The 10046-nt window shown below is 45.1% G+C and overlaps 1 long non-coding RNA gene across 1 annotated transcript; it reads left to right on the top strand.

Moving 5' to 3' along the window:
- Nucleotides 1-4895: 4895 nt before the first annotated feature.
- On the top strand, nt 4896-6308 carry LOC144305949 (uncharacterized). Its single transcript, XR_013372981.1, has 2 exons — nt 4896-5029; nt 5422-6308. It is a non-coding gene; the product is annotated as an uncharacterized LOC144305949 (long non-coding RNA).
- Nucleotides 6309-10046: the final 3738 nt, after the last annotated feature.

A 10046-nucleotide genomic window follows, 5' to 3' on the forward strand; every position in this document is an offset into this window, starting at 1 on the left:
GGCCCTGCCTGAAAGATCTAGCCCTGAATGTAGAATAAAATTAAGAACTACCTGCTGTGCTGGGTGATACAGTACTTCAGCTTCATTGCACATTATTTAGTGATCACCCTGATAATTTTTCAGAAAGATCAAAATTTGGTTTGGAGACCAATCACTGTCTCTTTTAGTGATCATAGCAATGGGTGCTTTAACCTCATATTTGTGCAATGCTTCCTGAATATAGGAAAATGGAGATATTACCTTGGTAAGGCTCTCCCAGCCCCCTATCTGATTATCTGATGGCCATGAAGGAATTCATCTGCCTTGGAGATTTCTCAACCCTCAAATTTTTATTTGAGTTGCAATTAAATATGATGGGTAGGGTATATTTGTGGTCTTCACAAAAAAAAAAAAAAAAAAAGGATTTCATTGCAAATCCCAAAGAAAGGATTCTTGAATTATCTTTGCATGATGTCCTACCTTCTGCAAGCCCAACTCCATTGGCAGTGATGGACAAGGGCAGATGATAGGTTTCTCTGCTAGTAAAAGGTTCCTTGGTGAGGGGACATTTCCTATATTGTATCCCTTGACACAAGACTGACACTACCCCTCTCTCCCTGACATTATACAAAAGGACATTATGTCCTATTTTCCTCTCTTTCACTCAGGTACCTCTTCCATCTTTAGGTTGGCAAACAAGTATGATTTGGTGGGCGGAGACTTGGCCACCAGCAAAGAATTATGTGATGTTATTCTGTGGTCAATTCTGTTCTTTCTCTGAAGTGCCGCATGATCTCCAGTATAAGTCTATTTTTTCTCTTCTCCTGGCTCTTTTTCTTCACCACATTCTCCCTCCACCTTCTATCCATATAAGCATCACAGTGAAGAACTAGCAAAGAAGTTAAGAAAGTGTACCAAGAGTCAGAGCTGCCATTAGAAAGCTGTTCAGAGAGGCATGTGTGGGGCGGGGCAGCCTCTTCATCCTCATCCATTTATAACGCAATTTCTATACAGATGGGCGGGGGGTAAGGACCTCTTATGGTCCTTCATGGCTGGGGATACTGACTCAAGACTGAGGTAAAGATAGGCAAAGAGCTACATGATACAGGGAGGACAATCCTGGGAATTAAAAATGTAAGAAAGAGGAAAAGAAGGAAATAGGCATAAAGGAAAGAAAAGCAAAGAAAGGGAAAATCAATTCAAAAGTGAAGAGTGGTATCATCCATTGAAAGTTTATTATCCATTCTTTCCATCATTCACTCAACGAGCATGTTGAATGCTACTGTGGGCTGGGTGCTCCATTGGACATGTTGAGACAAATCATTCTATTTAATTCTACTAACAACTCCATGAGCTAGCCATGATTCCCCTTCTATAAATGATTCAACTAGGACCCAGAAAGTTTGAGAAGTGAGCCCCATTTGCACAGGTAACAACAATGGAGCAGGTGGACCTCAGATCTTCCCGGCTTCATGACGTTGGCTTTTTTGTCATGGAGCTTCCATGCCCAACATCCTAGCTAACAAGTATTTTGAATATCTCAGGATAACGGACAGTGGCAAACCCCAATTTTTGGAATCGTCAGTTCTATCTGACCAGTTCTGTCTCTTCTTGACACAAACGAGATTCTTGGTTCCCTCACAACTAGAGCAGCTTCGGATTCTAACTACTGTAAGAACCTTCTGCATCCTTCCTTTCTCTTCCCACTTCTCCATACTCCTCAAATAAGAACTCATTTCCATTCCTCTCCAACCACATCCCTGAGCCCAGCTTGATTCCTCTGAGCACAAGAAGGGGAAGGCTGTACCTCCTAACACCTGTCATGTCACCAAAGAATTCAGAACATAGCAAAATGAAAGACAGGGAAGTACTGTTGGGTGTGTCCACCATGCTGTGCACTGTCTACAGCACTTGACGTGGGTCATCTTCTTGAACCTCACATTATGAGGTAAATATAAAGACCTCTGCTTTGCAGATAAGGAAATTTGAGACATTGAGTACATTTGTTAAGGTCACACAGTTAGGAACTAGCAGAGTTCAGACAGGAATCCAGGTGGTCTGCTTCTAACTCGTTTCCTTCACCCGAAGTAAGTGTGAAGATATTCAGGGGGTGAGAGTCAACCCCTGGGCCCAATGAGAGCTAACTCTCATCATTATTAATAGATGCAGCAGGCAGCAAGCCATCATCCAAGGATAAGAAGGCTCAGAGGAGCCTCATGATGACCCCCTGCAGGGACCTCTCATCCTGTGCTCTGTGCATAGCCCTTAATGACCTAACAAGTCCTAAAGCACTGCCTACCACCCCGCCTTTCTACATATTTCAAGCCACTTAGCCCCAAAGGTTAGAGAAAAACCTCTGTGAAAAGAACAACTGTGATGACCTTTTCGAGAGTAGAAACTAGGGAGAGAGCAAAAGAGAAAGAAGGAAAGAAAGAAAGAGAAAGGGTGTGTGTATTTTCCTTGAGGCTGGGAAGGGACCCAAGGAGCCTGGAGATGTAATGGGATACGGTGCAGATTACAAAAGTTTTGCTACAGCTGTAATAGCCTTTCACAAAGGCATGGCCCTCCAGAGGGCCATATTTCATCTCAGCTTTCCCCACCACATAAGACAGAGGGTGAGGAGTTGGAAAGCGAGATTGGAAACTCATGCCGGATCTGAGCGAGCCCTGACGTCCCCGTGACACTCCCATACAAACCAAAGTGAACTGGACCCAAACGTTCTTATCCTAGCAGGCATTGGATCTCACCCTGTCATCTGTTTATTTTTTTTTTCTTCACACTCTCCTTTCTGGAAATGCATTGCTTAGCAACCTGCTGTCTTATTCTAAACAGTCATGCACACAATTGTACGCACGCGCTTGGAGACACTGGATAATATTTGAGTGGCCTCGCTAGGACCAACGGGTCATTTACTTGGAAGACTTAGTTCCTAGTCTTTTTTTTTTGCATTAGTCAGAGTTGGTCCTTGGGCAGTCCCTGTGACCATCTTAGTCCCTCGAGAGACGGAGGAAGGGCATGACTGTCTAATGGTAAGTGGCTAGAGACAGCCACAGAGGGATTCATGAGAGGAAGGCAGGCACCAGCATTGATCTGACGGAGAAGATCATGAGCTCCCTCATGCAGGTAAGTTACCCATCAGCTACAGAGAATGTTCTGAAGGTGCTCCGTTCACTTCAGACAAAGAAGAAGAAAACTCACTGGAATCACTTTCCAGTTCAAAGGGATGGGGAACAGCCTTGCTTCCTCTCTGCTTTGCCATGCCAGTGTACCCCTCCTCAAGGGTTATCCTTGCCAAAGTCTGGGTGGAGATACTGATGTCCCCGTGAAAGCTACTATAATGACATGGTTATGTCAACTGGGAAGAGGCGCATGACAGGGATTCGCATCCCAGGAAACTGGTAAGTTATTTTAACCCTTTAATTTAAAAAGAAAGCACAGGTACAGAAAACCACGCAAAGAACATGTATAACCTAATGGGTTACTACAAGGTGCACTGTACTGTAGCCAACACGGAGGTAAGAAATAGACCCTCTCCATATGTCCCATCTCAATCGTGACCCTCCTCCCATCCCTCAAGGTCACCACTCTCCTGGCTTTTATAGTAATCACTTTGTATCTTTTCATCATGTTAGCACCAGGTTAGCATTCTCAGGTACTCTATGGTTTGATCTTAACACTTTTTAAAAAGGTGATGAGTCTGACAGATGAATGGATAAAGAAGATGTGGTACACACACACACACACACACACACACACACACAGGAATATTACCCAGCCATCAAAAAGAATGAAATCTTGGCCATTTGCAACGACATGGATGGAACTAGAGGGTGTTATGCTGAGCGAAATAAGTCACTCAGAGAAAGATAGTTATCATATGATTTCACTCATGTGTGGAATTTAAAAAACAAAACAGATGAACATAGGGGAAGGGAAGGAAAAATAACATAAGATAGAAACAGAGAGAGAGACAAACCATAAGAGACTCTTAACTCTAGGAAACAAATTGAGGGGTCATTGGAGGGTTTGGGGGTGGGGAGATGGGGTACCTGGATGACGGGGCATCAAGGAGGACATGTGATGTGATGAGCATTGGGTGTTATATGCACTGATGAATCACTAAATTCTACCTCTGAAACTAATACTATACTATATGTCAATTAAATTGAATTTAAATAAAAAATGTTTGAAAATATGATGAGTCTTTTTCATCTCTTTTCATCTGTGGTTCCCCCTTTACCCTTTTCATTTCCTTACAACCCAATTGCTGAAGAATCTGAGGCATTCAAGCCAAGAGTTTGAAAATGGGCAATTAAAAACATGACAGACAGGGGCAGCTGGGTGGCTCAGTCTATTAAGTATCCGACTCCTGATTTCGACTCAGGTCATGATCGCAGGGTCCTGATATTGAGCCCTGCATGGGGCTCTGCCCTCGGCACAGCGTGTGCTTGAGAGTCTCTCTCCCTCCCCCTCTACCCCGCTCTCCACACTCTCTCTCTCAAATAAATAAATAAAATCTTAAAAAAGAAAAGAAAAGAAAAACAACAGAATGAATGGGCTGGGTTTCTCCTTCAGCTTTCCTTGGAGTTCATTTTCCAGGAGATGTTAGGGTTGGGGAGAGAAAAAGTGTATGAGTGGAGTAGTGTTAGTAGGGCCACGGGACATTTCTTAGGCATGTGACCATATTTTCCCAGGTCCAGAGTCCCCTCCTCCCCTGCCACTCTGTTGGCAGGGCTGTACTAACAGGTGTGGCTGGGAGGCGGGGGAGGAGGGTGACTGGCCCAGCCCCCACCCCAAACAGTTAGGGAGCTTCAGCTTCAGCTTGGAGTGGCGGATGGGAAAGCTACTACAATCCAAAGTGAAAAGCCCAAAGGCTTTATCCCTGTCAGGAGCAGGGCTGACAAGACAAAGGCAGCCTGGTAACCAGAGAAGCCAGTGGGGAGTCAGAACACCTGCCTGCCCTTCCGGCTTCCATCATTGGTTTGCTAGGTCCTGAAAGCCTTCCTTCCCCTCTCTGGGCCTCAGTTTCTCCCCTTGGCAGCATGCAGATGTGAGCATCCATCTTATGGAAGCATGTGGTCACGCATGTTTGCAAAGCCCCACTTCCCTGGGGAGGGAAGACACCTGTGTAAATAGAGCAGCGAGGCGCCATGTGCTTGTTGGCTGTGTTCTAAGGGAGGCACCGGTCCCAGGCTGCGGCCTTGATGCTGCGGGGGGAACAATGCAGGCTCTGTTTGCCCAGCTGCAGCTCTCACCTTCCCCTTTGCTGCCCCATTCTCCATCCTCACCCACTTTTTCTGCCAGGGGCCCTGGGCAAGGGGCTGGGTTCCTATCAGAAAGCACTGAGGCACCTTTGGAAGCTTTTGTTTGCCTAAAGTTCAGTGTGGTGATAAAAAATTTAAAAACACCAAGTGGGATTTTTCTTTTCTTTTAAATTTCCAGGATCACCCACCACCATGTGTGCTTACCTGGAAAAGCAGAGAGCCAAGAGAAGACAGTGGTCCACCTGATGCTAAGCCAGCCCCATGTTTCCCAGTGATGCCCAAGAACAAGGCATCACCCTTTCTCCCTACCTCACACTCGCCAAGAAGCCCACATTGATGGAGAGGAGTCCTTCAAGCTCGTCTTAACTTCCATACATTTTGGCATATGTCCTCAGCAAAGAAGAAGAGAGACCTAACTGCCCCTCATTTGACTCAGCCAGCAGCAGTTTGGGAAGAATGAAGGATGAATTGGGAAGCCATGTTTCCTTAGGACAGCTCAGAACTGCTTGACTCTCAAACTGTTTATCTGGCTGGGATGGTTTTTTCAATGTGATCTCAAACTCAGACCAACATAACATAAAGCCCTGAAGATCAGCTTTTTCTTTTTCTTTTCTTTTCTTTTTTTTTTTTTTTTTTTTTTTTAGTGTTGGAGCAGACCACTGCTTCTGCTGAAACACTTGAAGTAACTGTGCTGCAAAATGTTATCTTTCTAAGGAATTTTTGAGAATAATTTTGATAACATACTGTCAAGCCTAAGTGGTTTGGCCTAAATACTTCTCCCTCACCAGCTGACTCTTGGCTGGGCTTGCTTAGATCTATTTACTTGGTTTAAAGCTCAGGGAGTTCTTAGGAGAATTATCATTACCTGTTGACTAAGTGGGCTGGACGCAGCTGGAGAGCTGATAATAGCTAGCAAGTATTTTCTGCTCAGTGTTAATGGAGTTAGACTTGATCTGAACTCCAGAGTTTTGGAGTCATTAGGGAGGCTGAGTCTGTGGATCTCTGGAAAGAAGACGGGGTGCTGAATAAGGGGGAGCATATTCCAGAATAAAAACCTTAAAAGTTTTGCTCTTATCATTACTGACTTTAAGTCAGCCATGCCTCCTGGGGAACCGTTCCAGCTCTAGTCTCAACAGTGTGAGGAACTCAACCATTTTCTGGAGAATCCCTCTAGCTCTATTCTAGACAGCATGGGGAAGTCTACTATTTTCTGGAGCACCCCTCCAACTCTATTCTAGATAGTATGGGGAAGTCTATCATTTTCTGGAGAACCCCTCTAGCTCTATTCTAGACAGTATGGGGAAGTCTATAATTTTTTGGAGAACCTCACCAGCTCTATTCCAGGTAGTATGGGGAAGTCTGCCATTTCCTGGAGAACCCCATCAGTTGTAGTCTAGACAATTTGGAAACATCTATTATTCTCTAGGGGCCTGAGCTCAGGAGATAGGAAGACCCCCTGGCCTGAATGTTGTCTTTTGGAAAGCTTAGAAGGTGGGAGAATCAACGTTCCCCATTCCAGCAACATGGACTTGAAAGCCAAGGGTTTAACAGGCCAGATTATGAATTTTTCAGGACTTACAGAGAAAGACTTTGAGAAGTCCAACACTGTGAGCTTCAGACTTAACCTAATGTCAGTCCCCAGCTAGCCCTCCACTCCATTCCAATCCCCTGCTCCTGCTTATCTGGCCTCGTTCTATACCCTGACTGTCTTCCTTTATGGTTTTTTACTACAGTTTTCTGGACTGTCTCCTATGCCCTTTTACTACATGCAGCTTAAAGCTGTCTGCTTGGGTTTTCATGGTTCTTTCCATTTTCACTCCCACTTCTACTGTTGGTCTTGGATGGGCTCTCCTCTCAAGTTTCAGTAACTTCCTGGCATTTTCCACTGCTGCCTCTGAGATGTGGCTTTTCCCTCCATGTCCTCTATTCTCTTCAAATCCCCAGTCTCTCATCTTTAGCTCCATCTGCATGAACCATGGGGGCCATTTAGATTACCAAGGAGTGAGTGAAGCAAAGGCCTGAGAGAAGCTGAGATCCCCTCAGCCAACAATTCAGTAGACTGGCCAAGAGAAGCACTAGAAAGAAGCATTTTTAAAAAGATTTTATTTATTTATTCATGAGAGACACACAGAGAGAGGCAGAGACACAGGCTTCCCCTGGGGAGCCTGATGTGGGACTTGATTTCAGGACCCCAGGACCACACCCTGAGCCAAAGGCATACACTCAACCACTGAGCAACCCAAGCATCCTGAAAGAAGCAATTTTTTTAAAGTTTTTTTTTTAATTTTTTAGAAATGAAAAATTAAAGAAAAACAATGGACAGAAGCAGCATAATTAAGAGGGAAAAGAGAGGGTGATGATAGGAGAAGCAGAAAGCAAAAGGATATAAGAATGTATATACCAAGCAAGTTAAATTCTCTTTCAAAAAGGAATAAGGGGGGTAGCCCCAGTGGCTCAGTGGTTTAGCGCCGCCTTCAGCCCAGGGTGTGATCCTGGAGACCCGGAATCGAGTCTCACGTCGGGCTCCCTGCGTGGAGCCTGCTTCTCCCTCTGCCTGTGTCTCTGCCTCTCTCTCTCTCTCTCTCTCTCTGTGTGTGTGTGTCTCTCATGAATAACTAAATAAAAATCTTTTATAAAGAAAGAAAGAAAGAATAAGGGGTGTAGTCATTGGTCTGAGCTTGAGAGTTTACCTTCAAAGGTAGAATTCAGAAGAGATATTCCTATACCCTCCTGGGTTTACACAGATCAGACATGGTTTTCATTTAATCAATGGAATTTGAAATTTAGACTTTCTCCTGTCCACTAAGGATGTGTGGCGTTGTGAGTACCCTTTCCTGGAGATCTTTAAGAAGTGATGAAGAATCTATTTGCCAGGGTTCTATTGCAAGAGGGCTTAAACCTTGTACTCCTGGGACATCTGCCAGTGTGAAGAGCTTAAACAGAGAGACTCCAAGACCACTGACCTTCCCATTTGCCTAAGTATTCTACTAAGCTGGAGAAAGGGGATAATATACTGAGGTTAAGAGAGCAAAGCAAAGGAAATTTTTTTCTCTAGCCCTCATTCTTCCCTGACAAAGGGGCACATAGGGCCTCTACTGGATTAAATAATGTCCCCCTCCCAAAAAATCTGGGCCCATCCACAACTTGTAACTGTGGCCTTATTTGGAAATAGGATCTTTGTAGATATAACTGTTAAATGAGGTCATATTGGATTAGGGTGGGCCTTACATCCAATATGACTGGTGTCCTTACAAGAGACAAATCTGAACAAAAAGACACAGACACATAAAGGAAATGCACATGAGAAGGCAGGGGCTGAGATTGGCCCTAAAAGCCTAGGAACACCAAGGACCTTGGTGAGCTCCAGAAGCGGGAGTTGATGAGGAAGGATCCTACGCTACACCATTCAGAGAGCACACGACCCCATCAACAACTTGATTTCAGACACTCTCGCAAGCACCCAGAGGAAGTTTCTGTACCAGCCTCCAGAATTGTGAGAGAATAAATATCTTTTGTTTTAAGCCACTTAGTTTGTGGCACTTTGTTATGGCAGCCCTAGAAAATGAATACAGGATCCAATGCCTTAGTGTTAGCCGTACGAAGGCCCACAAAGGAGCTTTAAGACTTGGTTGGCCTTTGTCTGAGGACATCTTTCTGGCTGCCCCCTAGGTCAAGGCCCCTGAGGCCACCAAGCCCTCATCCTTCCCTGAGTGACCCCCTGACAGCTCCTTTCCACTGTCTTGCCTTTCATTAAACAGGCCCTCGTGGAGGGTTGCCGGCTAGTGTGTCTGTTGCCTTTTAGTGCTGCATTTTATTTCTGTTTCACATAAATATAGAAGCCCACTTGGACGGAAGCCTGCCTTGGCAAGGAGGCTAGGGCCGTTCTGCCAACTTTGCATATCTCTCAAATGAGTTATGAGTGGATGGGGACCGGGAACCAGGCCTGGCTGCCTCTCCCCTGAGCCCCTTCGTCCTCCCAAGAAAGTGACCCAGCAATTCCCCCAAACTCCCTTTCTTTTCCAGGAATAGAATAGCCACTGGGCCACAGCATGGGGAGAAAAGACAGGGTATCTCACACATTCTCCCAAAGCTCCCCTGATCTTCACAAAACACTTTGTCAACAGCAGTGGAGTGTTTCGAGCCGCTGTTCTTTGTGCATAAGCAGATTATGGAGAAAATCTCCTGGCACAACCTGGCTCAGGGCTACTGGTTCATGACTTGAGAAGAGGCACATGCCAGATGTGTGCTGGGAAATTTGACCAGGAAGCTGTAGAGACTCTGCAGGTGAGAACAGGGGAGAGTCCCGGGCAGAGGCCTGAGCCAGCCGAGTGGGTCTGACCAATGGAGACATAGGACAGGGCCTCGAGTTTTTAGTGGAGTGTGTTTCCTCTCCCTACTGTGGCCACTATGCTTTCATTCTCCCAAGTACCCAGAAAATTGATCCTTCTGTGAGCAATAAACACGGCTGGGAATTACTAGCACTGTTTCTGTGCTCCAGGCACAGACTTCTAGAATAGCAGGGACTGGAAAGAACCTGAGGATCCCCGAAGACCTACTGGTGCACTCAAATTCAGTGTGGGCACTTGAGGAATTGAGCAAGACAATCAGTTAGGGTGTGGGAAGAAAATGTTGAGCATCCCAGCAATGTGTGTTTTGTTCTTCAAAAATAAAAAAGAACTTTATTAATGGCTAATACAAGGATTGACTGGAATGAAGGTGTACAATTTGTCAATATGTATAAATTGGGTATGAGCCTCTTAACAATTAGTTGTAATTGGTTATGCATCATGATCAGTAAAGAAT

The sequence above is a fragment of the Canis aureus genome, chromosome 36 (assembly GCF_053574225.1).
Source record: "Canis aureus isolate CA01 chromosome 36, VMU_Caureus_v.1.0, whole genome shotgun sequence".
Taxonomy (NCBI): Eukaryota; Metazoa; Chordata; class Mammalia; order Carnivora; family Canidae; genus Canis; species Canis aureus.